The 24,039-nt window shown below is 37.6% G+C and overlaps 1 long non-coding RNA gene across 1 annotated transcript; it reads right to left on the bottom strand.

Annotated features, from left to right (window-relative positions):
* Positions 1-3,607: 3,607 nt before the first annotated feature.
* Positions 3,608-16,587, bottom strand: LOC131509159 (uncharacterized). The gene is made up of 5 exons (XR_009260339.1): positions 16,418-16,587; positions 12,832-12,947; positions 9,746-9,841; positions 4,292-4,458; positions 3,608-3,680 (listed from the first exon to the last, which is right to left on the bottom strand). It is a non-coding gene; the product is annotated as an uncharacterized LOC131509159 (long non-coding RNA).
* Positions 16,588-24,039: the final 7,452 nt, after the last annotated feature.

Raw genomic sequence — 24,039 nt, 5'->3', positions numbered from 1 at the left:
CAGCGTTCAATATCATTTTCTTTCTCTTTTGAGCCAAACACAAAGGAAACTTGAAGGTAGTTTAGCATTAGTAAAATAGATTTTGTGCTAAGCTTGAATTTAAAATAATAAATACGGGATGTCTAAATAAGCATTACACTTATAAACTATGCTAAAATATCATGTTGGGGGGCCTGGGTGTCTCAACTGGTCAAGCGGCTGACTCTTGATTTCGGTTCGGATCATGAGCCTGCTTAGGATTGCCTCCCTCTCTCTCTGCCCCCACCCCCTTGCTGTCTCTTTAAAAATAAATAAATAAACTTAAGAAAAAGTTTAAAAATGAAAACCTATAATAGTGTAAGATGTGAAACAGCATGCAATGAGCATTGGGTATCTCTCCATTTCGTTAAGAGACAAACCTGATTTTGAAATAGACAATGACAATTTAAAATTTCAAGATATGAAATGCTGTGACCATTTGAGTTTCAGTTTCAGATTAGAAATTCCCAAGAGTTATCTTTCGGAGATATTCTGAAACAGGTTGCTACATCAAAATGAAAGGGTTGATTTGTTTAAAAACACAACAAAACAAAAAGAAAAAAAACATACAATGTGTCTATAAAATGGTTTCCTCATCTACAAGTTATCTTTTGCAAATTTTTGCAATTGGCTTTAAATTCTTTTTTATATTTCCCAGAGTGAATTCCTTTGAGCTTTTTCTATCCTTAAAGGACTTTAGTGATGATTTCTGGTTTTGGTCAATTGTTTTCAAGCTCTTCAGATAGACACGGCCAAATATGTCATTTGCAATTTATCTCAAACTTTAATGTACAAATGATTTGCATTATATCAGGATCTTTATAAGATGCAATTTTAATTTTGAAATTTTAAGTGCATCCTAGTCTCTTGTAATTTTAACAACCTTCCAAGTGATGACAATGCTTCTGGACCACGGGCCATATTTGGGGTCTCAAGGCTTTAAATTGCCAGATCTATACAGCTCAATTCCACACACACGTTCCCAAATATTTTGGTCCCGGAAATTCTAATCAGAATCTCATGAGCGGCCTCCTAACCACATTTTCTTTTGCCCAGCTCCCTCCTCCTCCTTTATATCTCTTATATTTCCTGTCGGCTTTTAGGTCTCCTTGTTTTTACATCTACTGTTCATCTCTCTGTCATAGGACTCCCTCTCTTAGCAACCTTGGGATTTCCTAGTCATTCCACCCAGGCAGTTAGTTATACCCACATGAAAGGGTGTCTGAACCCAATTTTAATATGAGTAGGGGGGGTTGCCCACACACCACTAAGCAGTTCTTGGACACACTCCCGGTGTCCAAGAACTCAACTCAATTCTGGCACACTCTACCCCGACCTAACATCAGATTCCACAGGTTGAGGGTTTTAGTTCCACAAAACTGCCCTGTCCCACTTCAGATGCCATTACAAGCCCGGGTTGTTACCTGAACTTCTGACCAACTGGCTATAGACCAGAGATTTCCACAGCTGCTTTCTTTGGTTTGATTAATTTGCTAGCAAGGGTCACAGAACTTGGAGAAACATATTACTTACTAGATCACCAGTTTATTATAAAAGGACATAACTTAGGAATAGCAAGAGGGAAGAGTTGTACAGGGTAAGGTATGGGAAAAGGGCAGGAAACTTCCATTTACTCTCCAGGCCATTCCCTGAGCACCTCCATGTGTTCAGTAACACAGCTCTTAAACCTTATTCAGTTGGGTTTTTATGGAAGCCTCATTACAAAGTCACAGTTGATTAAATCATCAGTCAGTGGAGATTGGTTGAGCCTCCAGTCCCTCTTCCCTCACTGGAAGTCAGGGAGTGGGACCAAAAGTTCCAACCCTCTAATCACATGCTTCCCCTGGCAACCAATCCCCATCCTTACATGCAGTCCAAAATGTCACCTCACTAACATAACGAAAGACCCCTTTATGGGACTTTATCACTTAGAAAATTCCACGGGTGCCAGAAACGAGATGAAAGCCAAATATATATTTCTTATTACAAATCAAAATATCTTGCCACATTTGTGTTTGCATAGAATACTGTACATTGTTTTTATCATCTTGCATTGTAGTTTAGGTAGCTCCTTGACCATGTATGTTTGAATTGTTATATTCCCCAAATTTAGCAAAGCATCTGGAATAAAGCAGGACAACATAAATGTTTACTAAATAAAAAAAAAAAAGTTTACTAAATAAATAAAGAAAAATGGAGACAGAAATAGAAATGGAATTACAGAGATGATCATAAATGGAGTTTATTCCTCTCAAAATTTAGGCTACAAAGACTCATTTTCAATTAGCTAAATTATCTAACGTTATTTTTGCTCTGAACTGTCTATGTAATATGATTTGCTGTAGTTAGGTTCACACTTTGCTTTTACATTTTGGCTCTTTTCCTAATAGCACAGATAATTTTCAGGCTCTCTTGTAAAATACAGATAATGAATTAAAGGGATTCAAAGACTCTGATAATAGAGAATAGTAACGATTACAGTTGATGGGGACAGTCAATCATTTAAGGTGATCGCTCATCTTCCACAATTTCAATGCTCTTTCTGCTTTAGGAGATGACAGAAATGCCTGTTAGAAAGATGGAAAATCACCGAGTGAAGGAAGTCGAAGTGGAAAAAATAGGGTCAAATGCAAAACTTGCATATACCTTTCAAAACCCAAAGCCTCATCTACCTGTACCACACTAAATCCCACAGCGACCCCCTGTGCATCTAAATCTTATAATTTCAGTGTATTTTGCAACCAGAAAATTATTTTTTCTTTCCCCAAAAGCTACTGTAGGCTGGTGTCATATCATCAACATTGACATTTTGAAAATCAGGTTAACTACAGAGTTGGGTGCATTACAGTTAACTTACTCTGCTCCTTCCAGGACTGATATACCCTTGCTCTCATGTTTAAAACACCTTGTCAAACCCTGTTTTTTGTTAACAAGACTGTATCTTGAGAGAAAGCACCTGCAGAGTATAATGAATGAAACAATTCTTAAATGCATGCAAACACCCAATAGACTTTGTTCCTCATGTCTGCTCAGGGGAAGCTATTAGCTGGCAAAGAAGTAGATTTAGACTTTTAAAATAGATATCGCTAAGCACCTGGTGTTCAGACTCTTTGACTTGATGTCGATTTATTGTTCTTTCAAACTTCTTTGCTGTTTACAATACTAAAACATACAGGGATGAAAAACACTGATTTAACTATAACCCTAACTGCATTCTTACAGAGTAAATGACACAAAAATCTACACAATGACTCAAAAATTCCTGTCTTGGTAAGAATAAAATATACCTTTGCAAAGCAAATATCATGTGATGAGTGTTTGCTTTTAAAACGCATCATTGAATTGCTTCTCACTAAGCAGCAGAATTGAGTATATGAATGGGATCTCAGTGTCTAATATTGTTTCATATATTTTTTCAAGTATTTTTAATATGAATGAATACACTGAGATCATTAAAATATACCACTTGATTAATACCTGCCTTACTGCATTTGGAAAATTTAATTATTAAAGAGGTTCTGTTGAGCTTTTATCCTATCTTGGTACTTTGGTTAACATAGTGGAAAATTAATGACACTTGGAGCACGACATATTCAAATCTTGGCATTGCCCACTTACTCTCAGTCAACCTGGTTTTCGCCTTTGATTCCCATTCAACTCATCTGTGAAATGAGACACAAAATTACATACAGGGTATTTCTTAGGATTTAAAAAAGATAACGTAAAACCCCTAGTAATATGTTTACCTTATGGATATTCTATAAATGTTATTAATTTTACTATCAAATTAATATAGTTATTATTATTATTATAAATTTGCAAGTGTTATACAAAGTCTTTGAGAAATTTAGATAATCTTTATCCATAGATTTATATATACTGGTACATTGATTCCTCAAAGTCGTTACAGAAGAGTAGTTAAAAGAATGGCTATTGATATCAAGCACAGGCTTAAATTCCAGGTCCTCTACTTGTTAGCTCGACTTTCTCATCTACATTGTCTCAACTCCGTGAATTTATTCATACATGATTACCTCATAGGGCTTTTTGTTTTGTTTTGTTACCATGGTAACATGGTAACTCTTTCAGGTAGATGAAAAACAGAGGCTAAGCTTTACTCTTCCTTTGGTGAGGGGTCTGGATGCAGAAATAAAGCACTTCTACAAATATGACAAGAAGAGGGCTTGATTATACCAATGGAAATTGTTGATTCAAGTATACTCTGAATGTTTGCCTTTCCAGGTCCCTGGACCCAAATGATACACGAAGTTACCTGTAATGTGGAGACTGGATTATCCGCTGGCAAAACTTTTTATACAGCTACCACAAGTTCCAAACACTTGAAAAAGGCCACCATCTTTATTCACTGGAAACTTCCATCCAGCATCTCCTTCTTGAACCCCTCTTCTGGCTCAAAGATCTCTCTTGTTCCTTTTCTTCCTGTAAATATTCAGCTTATTCACTGCAATCCACTCGCTCTTCTCCACAAAAGCCTTGCTCTCATCTCCCTTCTTCTGTTTCATATTCACTCAGAAAGAATTTCACACATTAACTAGAGTGTGATCACAGCCAATACACAGCCAGCTTGCTGACGGTATCGTATATTATTTAGTGTTGGCATTCCTAGATATTAAAATACTGATGTTACTAGACGTTAAGATAACAAACTACTCTTACGCTTCACATATGAACCACTGCTCCTTAAGTATTACCCGTGTTTTTCTGCTGCCGTGGAACGTCACTGGGAAACGCCTCCAGATTCCCACGATCCCGAAACTAAAGGATCAATGCTTGGCACAGCAGAGGTTCTCCAGGGTTACAGGCCAGCGCAATGCCTAGTATCTGTGATTGTTCATTTCGCTTGCGTTAAGTTGTATTATTTCATCCTTTTAATCCAGGAGGAAAATGAGATGCAGAGAGCTGGTATAAGTGGCAGAGCTTTCGATTCAAACTTCGTCAGCCCCACACTCTTTGCACTCAACCCACAGCATTTCTTGTCTGGCCCAGTGGATTAAATTCTCTCTAATTAAATAGGACCTTCTTATTCATAGTTTTGTGACTTAATTCACAAAAAAGATACTGGGTATATAAAAACCTTAGATACTATTTTAAGTATTGTGATATTTTTGCATAATTGCTTTTAGCTCCGCAGATCGTAAGAGAAGCTTTAGCATAATGAACAAAATTATGAGCCTTAAAAGTAATCTTACACCTACTGAAGCTAAAAAGCACCTGTTTCTATCAATAAAGAAGAAATCATTGGAAAAGTTTGATGCTATCTCTTAAGAAATATTGTGTTCCAGACAACAGACAAGTGCTGTGATCTTGAGAGAGACATATACATTTTAAAAAAATGAAACAAAATAAAACCTTAGCAAATATTTACAAAAATATATAAAAATTTGCAGTATTTTTAAGTGATCTGATTGACAATTTCCACTACACTTATATTATTTAATTAGCAACATTATGTGTGTGTGTGTGTGTGTGTGTGTGTGCGCGCGCACACATAGAGAGCAGGAGAGCAAGCAAGATTTATTTATTTATTTATTATTTTTTTTAACGTGTATTTATTTTTGAGACAGAGAGAGACAGAGCACGAATGGAGGAGGGTCAGAGAGAGAGGGAGACATAGAATCTGAAGCAGGCTCCAGGCTCTGAGCTGTCAGCACAGAGCCCAACGCGGGGCTCGAACTCACGGACCGTGAGATCATGACCTGAGCCGAAGTCAGACACCCAACCGACCAAGCCACCCAGGTGCCCCAATATTTAAATACAAACTAAGATTGACAAGGTGACAACTATCACCTTGGGAATACCATACAGCCGTGCGAGGAGGGCTCTCCTAAAACATCGATAATTTAACTGAGACTGTGCTGTACTAGTTCTCCTGTCTGAAGGTGTGTGTCCCCCAAATTCACATTTTGAAACCCTAATGTCCAATGCTATGGTGTTAGTGGTACCTTTGGGAGGCAAATAGGTCATGAGAGTGGAGGCCTCATAAACAGAATTAGTGTTCCTATAAATGAGACCCCAGAGAGCTCCCTAGTCCTTTCTTTTTCCTTTCTGTTTGTTGTTGTTGTTGTTGTTTGTTTATTTATTTATCTTGAGAGAGAGAGACAGAGAGAGCGGGACGGATAGAGACAGAGATCATCTTAACAGACTGAGCCACCCAGGTGCCCCTCTCCCCCGCCCCCAGACCGTTCTGCCATGTGAGGATTCAAAGAGAAGTCTGCAACCTGGAAGAGGGCCTTTGCCATATTAGCACCCTGATCTCAGAGTTCGAGGCTCACAACGGTGAGCAATAAATTTCTATCGTTTATACACCACTCACTCTGTGGCCTTTCCCTCTAGTAACCCAAATAGATCAAGACTCTATATGAGAGGGAAAAAAGTTTTCCCCAATCTTTGTAGAGACCTTAGGTGGGTCTGAAAATCAAACAGGCAAAGACGTTAACAGCAGGAAAGCATATCAGCCTATTTAAGAGAAGTTTTACATGACACAGGAAACTTCATAACAAAACTGTAGGGGCCATGAATAGGCTGCCCCCAAATGTGCCACTTTGGCATACTGAATATTTAAAATAAAAATTAGTTAAAGAGAGAGCCTGTATAAGAAGGACACTCAGATCCTCCCCTATCTCCCCAAAAGCAGGAAATAAATCTCTCATGTGAAAGAGAGAGGTACCATCAGATAAAAGGGCAGCTTTATCACCAGAAATGGGGAATCCAGAGCTGAGAAGCCTGTATCAAGAACCCTTGTTAGTTTTTAGTAATTTACTACCACAGTCCACATTCTGTTCAGAATTCCTTACTTCCTGAAAATCTCGAAGTAAGTTTTCTTTGTCAGTTCCTCACAGATGTATTGTCTCTGTGTCTAAAAAAGTGTAAAAAATGCCTGCGTTGGTCATTTCTTGGGGTCCCAATTTTATTCGAAGGCCTCCCTGTGCATGTATTAATTTTTTTTCCCCCTCCTGTTAATGTCTCCTTTAAATTTAATTCTCAATTTAGCTGGAAGACCCTGAGGGTAGAGAAGAATTTTTCCTTCCCTTCAGAATGAAAACACAGTTAGGTCTGAGTATTTTTATGCTAGGCTTATTGAAGAGCGGACAGTCTTCGAGGAATAGGATAGATTAAAGAGAAGGAAGTGTGATACTTTGTGGGGAACTTAGCAAGGCCGGCTTGTTCAGATTCGTCAAGGACTTTATGACCTGCTTCTGCTGGTCACTCAATCTTCCTCAGCTGGAAACACTCAGTATGCCAAGCTGCCGTGTTTGGGGCTAGCATGTCCCAAGCGACTCCACAGCATCTGCGCGCCAAGGAGAAAGGACTTGGGAGAAACCAACCCTCCTCACACCTCAGCCTTCTAGCCCCTGGAATTGTAAGAAAATACATTTCTGTCGTTGAAACCACCCAGTCTGTAGCACTATGTTATGGAAGCCCGACGCACTAGTGCAGTGAAAACGCGAGGAGTCCAGCTTCTGAACAAAACACGATACAGGTCTTCCAGGCCCAACCACAGGCAGTCACAAGGCTTTCCCTGTGGAACGTCATGGGAGAAGTTCCCGTAAACCCAAAAGGGCCCTCAGCCGATGCCTTATGGTCTCTGAAGGGAGTGACAGCAAAAGAATCCGGCCCCACTGTGACCAGCCAAGCCCCAAGCGTGTCTGCATCCTGGGCCCACACACCTCCATTTGGGCTTCTTCCCACTGGCACCTCTGATAAGACCCCCTTAGAGGGGAGGACGGGAAACCATAAAGGCACTTGAGTCTGTCTCAGTACTTTCTGACTCCCGGCCCTGTCCCCTCCCCCCTCCTCTTGGCTCCTGTGGCCAATAAAATGGCAGCAGCTTTTTGTTCAGAGATCCTCTGGCGCTGAGACGTTTCCCCCTGGCTGCACTGATGCATCTGGTACCGATCTGTGCTCAAGAATCGAACATGACAGCAGCCGACATCTTTGTGATTTAGCCTCTTGCTTATGTGATTGCAATATGCAATTTAAGCCTTGACTGTTACTTTAATTTTGGCTTGTTGTTTTATTTTATTTCAGCTTTATCCTTTTGAGAGAGCAAAAGAGAGCAGAAGAGAGGCAGAGAGAGAGAGAGAGAGAGAGGGAGAGAATTCCAAGCAGGCTCCAAGCCCAGTGTGGAGTCCGATGCAGAGCTCGATCTCAGCACTTTGAGATCATGACCTGAGCCGAAGTCAAGAGTTGATCCTTCACCGACTGATCCCCCTGGGCACCCCTTGACTTGTTTTGATCGGCTCTAACAATGACAGTTCAGTTCTCCCTCAGCTCCGCACAGCTCTTGACAATAAGGAGTTGAATATAATTGGTATGTGGTGATTGACTTCATATCCCTGACATAAATGAAGAGTTAAAATCTGTAGCAAGAATTGAAGCAAAGCCTCTAATCCTCCTATACGTAAAGTTCATACATCGTCCTGAGGCAGTTAGTTGCCTTGAAAATGATGAGTCAGATTTAGTTACTACTCCTGGCTGAAAGTGATAAACGCAACTCTGGCTGATAATTCAACTGATGAAGCATTTTACTACATTTGTTAAGGATTTTGGGAAGCTCGCCTTTTGGAGAACTGGGAAACCTAATTTAGTAGCAAGATTCCAGGGACAACCACCGAGATCCTGATGCAGAACTGATCTGACAAGGAAAAGTGGTTGCTGCCACCAAGGATGGGACACTAAGAGTTTGTCCTACTAGCTCTGTAATTATTATGGTCACCACACTCTTCAGAGATAAAGAGGAAAAAAAAAACAACAAAAACTTTCAATACTTTCCCACTTCTGTCCCCAGCTCCTTGGTCAAAGTCAATAGAGAATGTGTATGACAGGTAGAGCCTGAAGAACATTTCTGGGCATTTGTGATAGTCAGAAGCCATGAAATGGTGCAGTTTAGGACCACGGACTGAGATGCTGCACTGCCTATCTACCACACTGAAAAGCTGTGTGACCTTCTGCAACTTTCTTTACCTCTCTGTTCCTCAGGTTCCTCATCTGTATAACAGGAATAACAGTGGTAACAACCTTATTGGGTTCTTTTGAGAAATTAATAATTTTAAATCAATAAAACACTTAGAACGATGCATGGGACATTATAAGCATTATTTTCAGTCAATATTTTTCATTGCAAGATAAACTGGGAGAAGTGATTCTCAAAGCCTTAGTTGTTCCTGTGAGGGTGGAGTGGGAGCTTGACTGAAATAAGACACAAAAAACACAGAATTCGCCAAGCACGTGATGCATTCGGTTCCTTGGTAACTAAACTAAACACATCATAAGAGGCTGGAAAATATCTTCTTCCTCCTTGTATATGTAAAATATGCTATGAGAATATACTGTATATGAGAATATACTATATATGATATGCTCTCATGTACTTTACATGAGAATTAATGTCATATAAAACTTTGTGATGGTTTACATAGCCTGAGAGCTAATTACTGGAAACAAACACCCAAACAAACATTACCTGCAGCTCAGGATCTGTGGAATAGACGAATGGGGGTCTTGTGAAAGGTCGCATTCCTACAATCTGACTTCTGAGGTCTGATATGTCAGTCAAGATCCATCCCTGATTAACATGGGGAATCTACTGAGACCAATGATTCCGGCAAGGAGGAACCTGTTGCAAGGAGGAGAAATGTGAAAGCAAGGGGAAGGTGTCGGAGGCAAAAGCAACCCCCAGGAGTAAAAGATGGGGAATGGTCAATACCTGAGCAGGTAAAGCCCACCCCCGCAGGGCTTTAGCACCCCTGCTTTGTTTCAGTCTCTGGACCAGTGTACTTGATTCTTCAGTTCAGTTAAGGCTCTGTAGGGGAAATAGAAAAAGAAAAACCATCTCTGGTTTCTGGAGTGGAGCTTTGCTTCAGATCAGTATCTGAAGTCCTAGGCTGTTTACACTAGTGGGTTACATTTATTTTGTTTAAATTTGATGCCAAAACAGAAAGTCGGAGAATGTGCAACATTCTTTAGTGCGTACAAACTTGAAGAAAAACTAACAACAAATAATAATGGGGAACAAAGTCGGTTTCAAAGAATATGAACCAAAATACATTATTATTATTATCATCGTTATTTTAGGCAACACTATTGAATTAATTATGCATACGTGATTGGGTATATTCATATTCTTAATAATAAGATGAAGTTTTGCTTTTAACGTGGGCACGGAAACCGCTCACAATCAGTTATAATTTCTTCAACCCACACCCAATAGAGCTCAACAGAATAAGGTGAACATTAATATATGAATACTGATAAATTTCCCCTGGATTCTCTCATGGAACTCCAAAATTAAATAAATGGACATTTAATAGAACTTGAGCATGCCAAATGCATGGTAAAACTTTAAGAGCACAAACATTTGTATATTGTTATCAGAATGTCACTAAATGCAAATTGTAATTGCGGTTTCAACAGAGAATACAAAGAAATGCCTTCAAATTGGAGTTAAACCCATTGTGTTTTTAACAGGTATTGTAATATTCTTCAAAAGTCACTACAAATAGAATATCTGCTGAAAAATTCGTTCAGAATAAATCTAAAATGTAAGGACATGATATCAAACTATCAATATAAGAATATATATATTATAAATCCATGTATATTGTATATACATGTATAACTATGTATACATGTATATATAATATATATGTATACATGTATAACTATATATACATGTATATATAATATATATGTATACATGCATATTATATATGTATATATGTATATACACACATATATTTAAATGCCTTCATTTGTATTCCTGTGAGGTATAGATACAAAAGAAAATATGTTCATAAAAAGGTGTAAACATCTTAAAAGGTTAGGAATACTAAGAAAAGCATGAAAGAAGACAGTTAAAATCAACACTGTAAGATATACTGAGTTGTACAAATTATCTTCATGATTTCCTTTTTCTTTATATTGACATTATTGTACAACTGCCTTAAAAGAGTAATTTAGGCTTATTAATACATTTAGAAAATAAAAAATTAAAAATTATGATTTACTAAAAGAACAAATAATGGTGATATATTTTGGTTTTTAGTTCTGTTCTTTTTGTGAATGTAAGCTCTTTTCCATACTATGGTATTTATAACACTTTATCCGGATTTTGTTCATAGTATGGGAGATGTTTTCCACACTTTATTTGCATTTCTTAAAAAGCAAAATTCGGCTAAATACATTTTAAAGATCTTGTTGGCTTTTATTCAATGATTCATGAATGGGGCAACATCCCATCTAACAAACAGAAAGCTCAGAAGAGCCGCACAAAACCAAATATTTTTATAGGCAGAAAGGGAGCAGGACAAGGAGGCTACTAGGCAAGAATGGATTGTTTCAGGCAAGGTCACCCTCCTTTGGGGGAATGGCAGAGGTCTATCACGTGGCTTAATTCATTAGTGCTGACCGGGAATTTCAAGACTGACTGGTTAAGATTACATTTCTGGGAAAGGCTGGAACTGCTGTTAGGTAAGGTACTAAGTCTTGGTTTGGTGATGTGGGCTTAGCACAAAAGATTTAATGTGCAGCCTGTCATCTCTCTGTCTCTCTCTCAATAGATTAAAACACAGAATTTTAAATTACACGTAACATTTATTGTCATGTATAATTTTCTAAAGCATAATCATATTTCTAAGTAATTTTTCATGTACATCTCTGTCTATGCCTATAATACTTTTTGTGTATAGTCCTAAAAAACACTTAATGTTTATGTAAATATATGTAAGACAATGATGAGTATTTTATCTTTATTGTACTTCACAGATTTGTCTTTTAAGATATCTTAAGGGGACTCAAGATTACTGTAATAAAGGGTATCTAGCTCTTTACCTCTAGTCAAAAATTAAATCACACAAAAAATAATTAATTTCCACTTGAACTAAAAGCAAAACAAACAAAAAGATTGGCAAGAACCAGTTACCATTAAGACTACATTGTCCGGGCAAAGGTGGATTGCAGAATTGATTTTTTAGGTCTGGAGATCTGAAGGGTGGCTTCTTTCAAACCTCAGTTTACTCCCCCAGGTAGAAGGAAAAAAAAATGAAAAAGAAAAGAGTTTTTCTTTAGCCTTACCCAAAGACGTAGATCCTAGTTAGTTCAACACATGGAAATAAGAAGGAAAAATGATGCACATAGAATTGCTACTTTGTTACCAAAAAAAAAAAAAAAATCACTAGTTGAAATGTAACCTAATACAGCTTCTTAAGTGATGACAACTCAGACTGACCAAAGATAAATAACTAAGTGATGTGCTAGAAAGAAGGGCTAGAAGACTTCCTTAGGTTTTTGTCTTTATTTATTTATTTATTTTTTTAACGTTTATTCATTTTGAGACAGAGAGAGACAGAGCATGAACGGGGGAGGGGCAGAGAGAGAGGGAGACACAGAATCGGAAGCAGGCTCCAGGCTCTGAGCCATCAGCCCAGAGCCCGACGTGGGGCTCGAACTCACTGACCGCAAGATCGTGACCTGAGCTGAAGTCGGACGCTTAACCGACTGAGCCACCCAGGCGCCCTACCATTTTCTAATGTATTCAGAAATAAAACTCTATAACAAGAGTGTATATATACCAACATAAAAAGGACCACAATAAATTACTATGTTGCAGAGTTAAAAGGTATAACTCATAGTTCAATACCTCACAGGTGCTAGTCTTTTATCTAGAACGAAAGTATTAAATTAAATGCATAATTACAGGCCGATTTAGTTAAACAAAGACATGTGGATATGCTATGAAAAGGGGATTAGTTAATTTATCTACATATAAATACTAGGCTTTAAAGACAATCTTACTGCATAAGAAAGATGCTATTGCTGTGAAGCGTGTAGGCCAATCAGGTCATATATGTTTTCTTGTTCAATCGTCACTAAAGGTAGTCCCGATGGATTTAGAGAGAAGTTGTGACAATCTGAAAGTGCCAAAGAAATAATAAATCGTTGAAAGATTATTATGAAATGAATACCAACATAAAATGACAGTACTCTAAAACAATTATTGTCTAAAGAATTTGATTTAAAGACTTTTCAACCAAAGAACAATAAAGAAGGAAAGAAGACTAGGAAGGAGAGAGAGAGGAAGGGAGGGAGGGAGGGAGGGGAGAGAGGGGAAAGAAAAATAACAAGAGAAGAGAGGAAAGGAGAAAAAAAGGGGGGGAAAAAGTGAGGGAGGGAAATGTACATCTCGCTATGGATTGAATTGTGTGTTTCTCAAATGGATGTATTGAAGCCCCAACAAACCAATGTGATGGTTTGTGGAGACATAGACTTTGGAAGATAATGAGGTTTAGATGAGATCACAATTATGGCTTCCTCCTGATGGGATTAAAGCCCTTATAAAATGAGACACCAGTTTACTCTCTCTCTCTCTCTGTCTCTCTGTCTCTCTCTGCCATGTGAGGACAAGACCAGAATGCAGTCATCTGCAAGCCAAAAAGAGATATATCACCAGAACCTAGCCAAACTGAGAAAACAGATTTCTGTTGTATAGGCGCCCAGTCTCTCATACTTTGTTATGGCAGCCCAAGCCGACTCTGACACTTCTTACATAGGGGTTTAAGTATCTAAAATACGAATTGAATGCTGACACACTGGATTTAAAAAAAAAAAAAAACAAAACAAAACAAAACAAAAAAAACTTTTTATTTCTTAAATAATGAACATAATAATATTAACATGCAATAAAAATAGCTCTCATAACATCCCTTCAAAATTCATTTTAAAGTGCTTAATATAGAGAAATAATAATGAATGTCAACGAAAATAGAGTAATTAAAGTTAATAGGCATAAATAACATGCGTAATAGCTGCAGATGGAATTGAGATGATGATTTGATGTCAAGAAGGCAAAAATACAATTTTTTACAATGCTTGAATTGCACATTTATTTTCTCATATAAAAATATTTACTTGTTCCCATCATTTCTCATCATAATTGATCTGAAAATATTTGTATATTTAAGAAGAAAGGATAGGGGCGCCTGGGTGGCTCAGTCGGTTAAGCGGCTGACTTCTGCTCAGGTCATGATCTCGCGGTCCGTGAGTTCGAGCCCCGCGTGGGGCTCTGTGCTGACAGCTCAGAGCCTGGAGCCTGTTTTGGATTCTGTGTCTCCCCCTCTTTCTGACCTTCCCCCGTTCATGCTCTGTCTCTCTCTGTCTCCAAAATAAATAAACGTTAAAAAAAAAATTTTAAAAAAAGAAGAAAGGATAAATAAAAGAAAAAAAGAAAAAAGAAAGTTTTCATTATTCACAGATAATTAAATTTGAATGTAAACAATTTTATTGTATGTATTTTAATTTTTTAATCTCTATTTATTTTTGGAAGAGAGAGACAGAGCATGAACAGGGGAGGGGCAGAGAGGGAGGCAGACACAGAATCCCAAGCAGGTTCCAGGCTCTGAGCTGTCAGTACAGAGCCCAGTGCAGGGCTCCAATTCAAGAGTGGTGAGATCATGACCTGAGCTAAAGTGGGATGCTTAACCCACTGAGATGCCCAGAAACCCCTAAACAATTTTAAACAAATCTATACATAAGTTAAATGGAATTATCACATGACAGATACAGAATTATACAATGTTAAAATCCATTCATCAAGTGAATATGAAACACTAAAATTATCCACATACTGCTAAAGTGTTTATTATATTTTATTGTCTTTAAATTTGAGCAGATGCTCTATGACCCAGAAATAATTCTATTCTGAGATTATATATACATTTTGGGAATGTGTATATATATACACGTGTATATATATATATACACGTGTGTATATATATATATATATATATATATATATATTTGGAATGTGTATATATATATGTATATATATGTACATATATATATTTGGAATGTGTATATATATATATATGTATATATATATATATATGTATATATATATATTTGCATACACTGGAACCTAGAAAAATATACATAATTTTAATGTGTGTATATTTATAACAAAGTTTATGACAATATTATTCATAACAAATATAATAAATATAATAAATGTAAGCTAGAAACTGAAATGTCCAACAGCAGTAGAGTGAACAAAGAAAATATGGTGTATTTATAAAATTAATAGCATATAGCCATTAAATCAATGATGTGTAGCTCCATGCAACACCCTGTATGACTGGAATATATACTGTTCTCAGAAGAAGCCTGATAGAAAATAATAAGTACTATATTATATTCTTACAAAGTTCAAAAACGGGATAAAAATTGTTGAAAGTGGTTCCCAAGAGAAGCAAGTGTTTCTCACAGTGTCAGGGAAGCAGATAACTTGTGGTAAATAAACGTTTGTGATTCAAAAGGGGTATCCAGGGGAATGTTGAAAAAATTCCACTTCTTGCGCTGAATTTTGGTCACCACAGTGTGTATTTGCAATCATTTCTCATTTATTAAGCTTGACAGTCATGTTCCACATACTTTTGTAAATAAGCTCTATTTCAGAAGAAAAGCCATTTTGAAAAAGCTGAAATCAGAATATATATTGCATAATTAGTCCTGTCCAAAGTTTATTGGTGCAGACACATATTGATTGTGATATACCTTCATGGTCCCCAAATGGTCATACTTCTCAGAATTTGTGCTTTTGTTTAATCACTTCCTACATTGATTCTGGACCTGGCCATGTTATGTGTTTCAACAAATGGTATATCAGTACATGTCACAGAAAAAGGGGCTTGAGAAACACTTGTACATGGCCTTTTGACTTCTTCAAATACGGACACTGCTATATACAAAATCTCGACTGAGGGGCCCCTGGTTGGCTCAGTCGGTTGAGTGTCAGACTTTGGCTCAGGTCATGATTTCACGGCTTGTGAGTTCGAGCCTTGTGTCACGCTCTCCACTCTCAGAGCAGGGCCTGCTTTGTATATTGCGTTTCCCTCTCTGTCTACCCTTCCCCCTATTGCTCTCTCTCTTTCTCCTTCTCTCAAAAATAAACAAACATTTAAAAAAGAAAAAAAGAAAGAAAGATATCTAGACTGATGAGCTGGTGAGGCCACAGGGACAAGAACCAAGGTACCCCAGCCAACAGCCCTGGCCCGCTTCTCCATCATCTTGCCCCACCTCAGCCCCACTTGATCTGCCAGAAGACTGCAGCCACATGCGGGCTCTCAGGTAAGCCTGACAGAACCGTTAATTGAACTCAGGCTAAACTGTAGAAGCATAAACAAAATAAATTGATGTTTTCGTTCACTAAATTTTAGAAAGGTTGTTTATATAGCAATAAATAACTAATTCTCTGTGCAAATAGTTTTGACTATGTCATTATCTTTGGAGTAGAAAATTGACTTTCGGCATAATATTTAATTCAAATTATCTTAGAAAGTAAATTTTATGTACTTTAAGAAGAATGCAAGCTTCTCAGAAGTATTACCTTGTGTGAGTAGTACTCAAACTTGGTCACTGATTTGAGTCATCCAGGCAAATTTTAAAGTTAACATCTCTTCCCTTTTCTAGAGATATCTGGAGAGTGGAGAAGGAGCTAGTTTATCTATTTATCTATCTATATTGAACTTCTAAGAGAACTCTAATGTAAAGTTGAACGTTGAGATATGGATGATTAACAGAAAGGATCTATTCAGATTCTAATGTATCCAAAAATAGAATGTTGTCACAATGGACTATTCATAACCAGAAGCAATAGAATAACACACACACACAAAAGACTACACTAATTAAAAGATCACATCTAATGATCCTTGCATTCTGAAACTCTGTAATTTTCACTTGTCTAGATTTGTTTATATGACATGTCTTTGCTCAAATGGGGCATGTTTTTAAATAGCATATTTTTTACTCTAAATAGTAAGCTATGTTTTCTATCTCCTGAACATTGAACAGGTGGCAAATATCTTCTTAAAAGGTTGGTCATCAAGGTGATTGTTGTTGAGTCAAACATGCCGGGACCAGTCATGATAGTGTTAATATGCAAAGCAGTTAAGAATAGTTGAATTATGAGAGAGACAGAGGAAAAGAAGAAGAAGAAGAAGAAGAAGAAGAAGAAGAAGAAGAAGAAGAAGAAGAAGAAAAGAAGAGAGAGAGAGAGAGAGAGAACTTTGTGACAAGTCAGGGGGCTGAAATAGAAAAAAAAAACATTTTTTTATAATCGGCATTGCTTATGAATCAGTAAAGATGTAGGGTCACAAACTGAACACAGGGTGACTCAAAATAGAAATAGAAAACAACAATAAATAGTGCAAGATAACTGTCTTAAGCAAAATTAGAATGCTTGGCACGCAGTTTTTCTCTCATGAGTTCCATGGATGGTTCAGACTGACATCAAGCCAGAGAGCTAAGCACGTTTTGAGTCCTTGCTAACAAAAATATGATCCATGGATCAGCAGTATTGGCATAACCTGGGGCCTTATTAGGAGTTCAGAATCCTGGGTACAAACTAAGATCTACTGGCCCAAGAACTGCATTTTCAAGTTCTTCAGGCAATTCATATTCCTGTTAAGTTTAACTAACAACATTTTAGGTGGTGATGTATTAATTTCCTCTTGCAGCCTTCAAATATTACCACAAACTTAATGACTTGCAAACAACACAAATATATCATCTTACAGTTGTGTGGGTTGGAAGTCAGACATGGGTTTCCCTGGGCTAAAGTCAAGGTATCAATAGGACTATGTTCCTTTCTGCAGGCTTAGGGAAAAATGAGTTTGTGTGTTTATTTTTTTGTTTTGCCTTTGACAACATCTAGAGATTACTCACATGACTGAACTCATGGCCCCTTTCTTCCCTTTTCAAAGCCAGCAAGCAACATTGGACTTCTCTGACCCTCCTTCCATATCACTTATTTCTGTAACTGTAGTTGGCAAAGGATTTACTGTTGTTGGATTCATGTGGTTAGATTGGACCCACCTAGAGAATCTAGGATAATCTCTACATGCTGATACTTCCAACCATAATTATATCTGTAATGTGCCCTTTGGTGGATTGGGATGTGGACATTTTCAGGGACCATTATTCTGCTTACCACGGGGGCTTTACTAGGGCAAGGTGGATCTTCTTCACATATGCTATATGATCGGTGGCTCTGGATTCTTTAGATTGAAAAACCAATCTCCACTATCTGTTTGCGGTTATTGTTGCTTTTCTTTGCTTGTTTTTGTTCACTACTGGATATATTAGGAACAGTCAGTCGGTTACATTATGGGCTCTGTCCAGCTCCTTATGCTTCAGCTTCTGAGGACTAAGGATAAACTGTACCGATTATAGTGTATGTTAATTGCAGCCACAGGAGCTCTGACTTTATCGGAATGAAGCTTAGCTTTTACTTTGAATTATTCACTATCAGCCTTCTTCAAAACATCTTGCATGTATTAAAGGTAGTTTTCTAAAATTAAATATCACTCTTAGGGGTCACATTTTTTTTTTTTGAGAAATATGCACTGAAGTTGCCTACCTATCAATCCTCTTTGATTGTATACCAGACTAAAACCTTTTAGCTTTTAGAGAGGATTGCTTCAAAATAGATAAGGAAGCTATTTCTTATTATACTTTTGGACGGTCCAGGTGAAACAATGCCAATTATAGGGAAATCCATTCAACTTAAGGAAATGGATAAATTAGAAAATTGGGATATTAGCCATATTTGAAATTGGTAAATTTAGGAATATCTGATTATCTTTGATAACATTTAATGGTTTTCTGCTCCAAGAAAGCAATCAATTGTATTAACTCTAACTTGGCCCAAAATCTGCACATGTGGCCCTCAAAAATAAAATATTTGATGCTGACCCATTTGAGTTACTGCAGGTAATGAATAATCTCTTGGAATGCTTAGATTCAGAATAATTATGTCGTTTGGTCTGTGAACTACGGCGGCATTATAGATGGCATTCACATTCTATGGAATTCTCAAGACGTGAGTCAAAAGTGAATAAAAATAAACTCTCTAGAGGAGCAGTCTTAGTATGTTATTATCTCAGCTATCACAGAAAGCAAAACTTTTCTGAGCGCTCTTTGGTAAATGATTACCTCACCTCCTACACAGTAGCAGTTAACTGCTCTATTGTCCCAATCTGCCTTTTCTCCTGCAGACTCTTCTAGCCTGGCTTCCTGTTACCCTATCCTTTTGCTTATATCTAGGCTGACTGATGCAGACTTTTAAATGCATTATTGTTTTTTTGTTTTGTTTTGTTTTATTTTGTTTTGATTTTCATCCCGCAGTGGTGCTGTATCATTTGTATAGTAAATCAATTTAGTTTAGCTCAGATTCTTATAACTTTGCAATGAATCATTTATATCACTCAACCCAGCAATACCCTGGGGCCAGGGGCCAAATACGAAATCATTTTTAATAAATTAGAGGTTGCAGCAAAGGCTAGGATCACTAACTCATTGGTATATATCATGTGATTTCTCTCATGTATCTAATTGCCAGCTGACAATAACCCCATCGTTTCCTCTCCTTCTTTAAGATCCCATAAAGAAAGGAAGAGAGTGACAGTAACACAAATGTTCTCTATTTTATTTTAACATTGTAAATTTGTCACATTTTAGTTTATGGACAATAAATTATTCCCAATACACATTAATTCTAGTCTAACCGCATTGGAAAGTTACTGTTTTATGGCAGATAAAAAAAAAAATCACAAAATAATAGTTGAAAATAAATAGGCACACATACTAAACCATTCCTTTTTTTTTAATGTTTATTCATTTTTTGAAAAAGAGAGAGAGTGTGAGTGGGCAGGGGCAGAGAGAGAGAGAGAGAGGAAGGTACAGAATCTGAAGCAGGCTCCACACATCCCGACAAGGGGCTCGAACCCATGAACCGTGAGGTCGTGACCTGAGCTGAAGTCAGGCACCCCACTAGGCACATATACTAAAGCCAAGTTGCCCCCAAATATTCCTTGCAGGCTGCTTTCCTCTTATTCTTACAGGTAAGTTAATGTAGACAAAAATTTCAAATTTCATAAAGCTCAAAATACTTATAAGCTGGTTCAAAAGATCATGAATAAACATTGACATGAATGATTACTAAAATCGATTTCATTCTCTGGGTAAAGGAGACTTACAGTAGGTCTGACCAACAACACCTCTCTTAGAAACGCTTACCTTACATACGAGACATTCTATCTTTCCACTATGTTACCCAACCTTCTGGCTGTAATTGATGAAAAAAGAAAGGTGATTGCTCCAAACTGGGCTTATCAGATACTCTGTCTCTGGAATTTAGAAATAGGACGCAGAAAGAGTATACGCATATGACTGAAGCTGTGGGAAGGGTAAGATGATCCTCTCCTACCAAAGGTAGGTGCTCTGACAACATTTTAAATCTTTATGCAGGGTCTCTACCTGAAGAACAGCGTCATCCCCAATCTTGGAATTGGACAAAATAAATTCCGCACCTTGAGTTAGTTTCTGTTCCTTATAATTTATGTGTTGCAATCACGGCACACCAGCAACCTGTCTTCTTTCTAATTATGAATATTGACAATTTACTAAGTGATTTGAGGATTCTAATGAATCCTTGCCACACAGTAGTATCTATACGTTCACAGAAGGCTCAGCATTTGGCTTATCGGGCAGAACACTCATTTGGGAGACTTCTGTTTTCTCTATACACCGTCTTTTGTACAGCTGAAATGTTAATGTAGAAGCAACTTTTTCTGTATTCTCAACCAAAAAAGACTTCCCTGTACTTCAGAGACTAAACTGTAAGTTCTCTTAGTACCAGCACAGTCCATAAAAAGCAGTAGCCTCAATGAATATTGTTGCTTAAATGCATATTTGAATAAATGAGATTCAAATGAGATTGATGAGCTATACAATTTGGGGTATCCAACAAGGTTACAAATATGTATTTTCTGTGCCCGATCTCTGAACAAATTTAGAAGAAAAACACAGCTATGTACAGGCCAAAAGGTCATGTTTATGACAGAAGCTAAGATGGGTTTATGTCAAGTAAATTTCAGCAAATTTAGCCAATCAGCCCAGACAGCATAGACACAGACAAGGTAAATTCTGTGTCGTGAAGTAACACAGCCATGAGCAGGCCTGATTCCAAGACGAGGAAAGGGCAGCTGACTTAGGTAAGCACAGTAATGTTTTCCCAGTTTACGATTCCCATAAATCATTCCGTCTTTCCAAGATCTGGAGGAGCAAGGAGTCTGAGTGAATACCGAGAAAAAAGAGAAAAAAGAGAATTCCCTACACTATTAAGGAAACACCAGAAACGGAGAGGAGATAGATGTTTTTCCCTTCTGTGCACATGCGGAGTGTTTTCATAAGGCAAGCAGTGCACGTGATCCATTGCCTGGGTGCTCCTGAAAAGCCCTAGGCCCTATGTAGTTTTGCAAAATCTGATGCAGAGTATCAGCTGCTCATGAAAGTATCCAATTCATAGATCCAAGAGACAGGGCTGCTACAGATGTGTCCATTCATGCCTATGTCTACGACACCACTTTATCCCAGCTACAGTTTGAGCCAATTCACTTGGCCTTTCCTCAGATTGTTAGGATATCCCAGACACCCCAGTGCCCTGGATCCAGAGATGAATGTAGCTTTGCTAAGTTCAAGTGACAAATAATACTCTAAGTACATTTCTATACTATAAGTATGTAAACAAGGTAAAGGCCTGGGCTTCTCTTCCTTCCTCATGGACAGCATTCTCGTTTTGAGGCGTACGATGTTCGAGGTTCTGGAGAACAAACTGAAAAAGGCAAAATCCTTGCTGTTGGAAGTCTTATTTTAGTGAATGAGAAAGAAACTTAAAGTACAACTGTTAGTGCTAAGGGGTAAGAAGAAAATAACCAGGAAAGGAAAATATCAGAGTGAGATGCAATTTAAAATATTTTGGGTAGACTGGGCTGTGCACATATCCAGGAAAGAATTTTCTAGGCAGTGGAAACAACCAGTTGGAAGAGCAATGGCAACTGTTTCTTGATTGTCTAACAGTGTTTCTTAGCTATTTATTTATTTATTTATTTATTTTCATGAGCACCCTGCTATGGGGCCCTTTTAATTATTTTTTTTTCCTAATAACCACCCCAAGGAAATTTTCAAGCCACATATGCACCATAAGTCTGTTTATGTACCATCTGTAAATCTGTGATTTATATTTTTAAAAAGTATTATTTTTGTCAACACACCCCACATCAAGAACCAACTTATGCCTCCTTAGGAACATTATCACTGCTCTTGAGAATGCACTGGCAGGGACAAGAGGGAAACAGGCGATCTGGGGGTGGAGAGAGAAGGAAGGAGATTACAGAATAAAGTAAATGAGGTAAAACAGGGCCATGTCTGGCTCTGCACCTGATTGCAAGGATATCGTATTTTACATTCAGTGAAACAAATGTACTCAGTGTTTGAAAAGGAAATGAAAAAGCCACTTGAACAGCCCCACCCAAAATGGCACATCTTCTGTCTGCCTTACATTATCTCAAGTGACACCTTGTGATCACCCTAAAAATACTTAAGACAACATATTCAAAAAAGTTTCACATGAGTCAAACTAGATTAATTTCCTATGTGAAAGCTGGCATGTTTAAGGGGGGTTAGGATCATCATCAAAATCTGACAATTTCTTGAAGAGGTTCAGCTGAGTTACCTGTTACTGTTGTACTGCTTTTTTTTGGTTATTGTTGTTTAATTTTTTTTAATATGTATTTATTTTTGAGAGAGGGAGACACAGAATCTGAGGCGGGCTCCAGGCTCTGTGCTGTCAGCACAGAGCCGGATGTGGGGCTCGAACTCACAAATGTTGACTTAACACCTGAGCTGAAATTGGACGCTTAACTGACTGAGCCACCCAGGCTCCCCAGTCTTTGTTGTTTAGATTTAAATTTTAAATATAACCTGTAGAGATCACGCACATTTAAAATCAAGTGCTAATCAAAGGACAAGTTGGAGAAGGATTATTTTAACTTATTTACTCTACCACAGACATGCAAACTTATTTTTTCCTTTAGAAAATTATTATTATCAAACTCCTACTACGAAGGGGATTTTTATTAATGCACAAGCCATCCATAATAAGGCTTTAGCAACAATCCACATTGGTGTTTCTAAACTGTCACATTTATTATCAGTATCATAAGGGTGATTTAAATAATAGGTTCCTGGGGTGCCTGGGTGGCCCAGTCGGTTAAGCGTCTGACTTCGGCTCAGGTCATGATCTCACGGTCCGTGAGTTCGAGCCCCGCGTGGGGCTCTGTGCTGACAGCTCGGAGCCTGGAGCCTGCTTCGGATTCTGTGTCTCCCTCTCTCTCTGACCCTCCCCCGTTCATGCTCTGTCTCTGTCTCAAAAATAAACATTAAAAAAAATTAAAAAAAAAATAAATAAATAAATAAATAAATAATAGATTCCCCCCAGCCCTCCATCTCAGACCTATGATCAGAATCTTTCAGGTGTGTTCAGGGAACCTTTAACAAATCACTGAATAATTAATTATATTATGATCCTAAGTATGATTATCAGTGTTCTAAGTGAGGAAATAGGAGAACATGAGCTCACGTCTGGGAAGGAAAACATTTAGAGATTGTAGAGGATTAGGTCCTTATATTTAGGGTTTGATTGGATCTATGAATGATGAAAAATAATTGAACATCAGATAATTATCAGGTTCTGGACTAAGTAGTAATAATTACAAATGTAATAAGTACAACAGGAAGTTGAAGCAATATGAAGGAAGATAATTGATTCTTTTTTATTCAAGTTGAATGTTTATTCAAGTTGACTGGCATAAAAAAATTGAAATCTTTATGTCTTAATAGAGTAGAATAGTTATTCCTAGTTCAATAACAGTACAGTGTTCAGTGGGTACCATTCTACCTAAAGATGACCAACCTTCCTGATTTGTGCAGAACTGAAAAGATTCCCAGAATTCAAGAGTTTCATTTCTAAAACTGGGAAGGTCATAGACAAACTGGGACAACTTGTGGTCACCCTTATTCTGCTTGAGTATTCTGAAACTAGGGTTTCTTTCTTCGAATCCACCATTTTGTTGTTGTTGTTTTTCCTATTTGTGAGTCTTCGTATGG

This window comes from Neofelis nebulosa, chromosome 1 (assembly GCF_028018385.1).
Source record: "Neofelis nebulosa isolate mNeoNeb1 chromosome 1, mNeoNeb1.pri, whole genome shotgun sequence".
In the NCBI taxonomy this organism is placed as follows: Eukaryota; Metazoa; Chordata; class Mammalia; order Carnivora; family Felidae; genus Neofelis; species Neofelis nebulosa.
The sequence above is the reverse complement of the archived record's forward strand: the minus strand, read 5'-3'. Positions and strand labels throughout refer to the sequence as shown.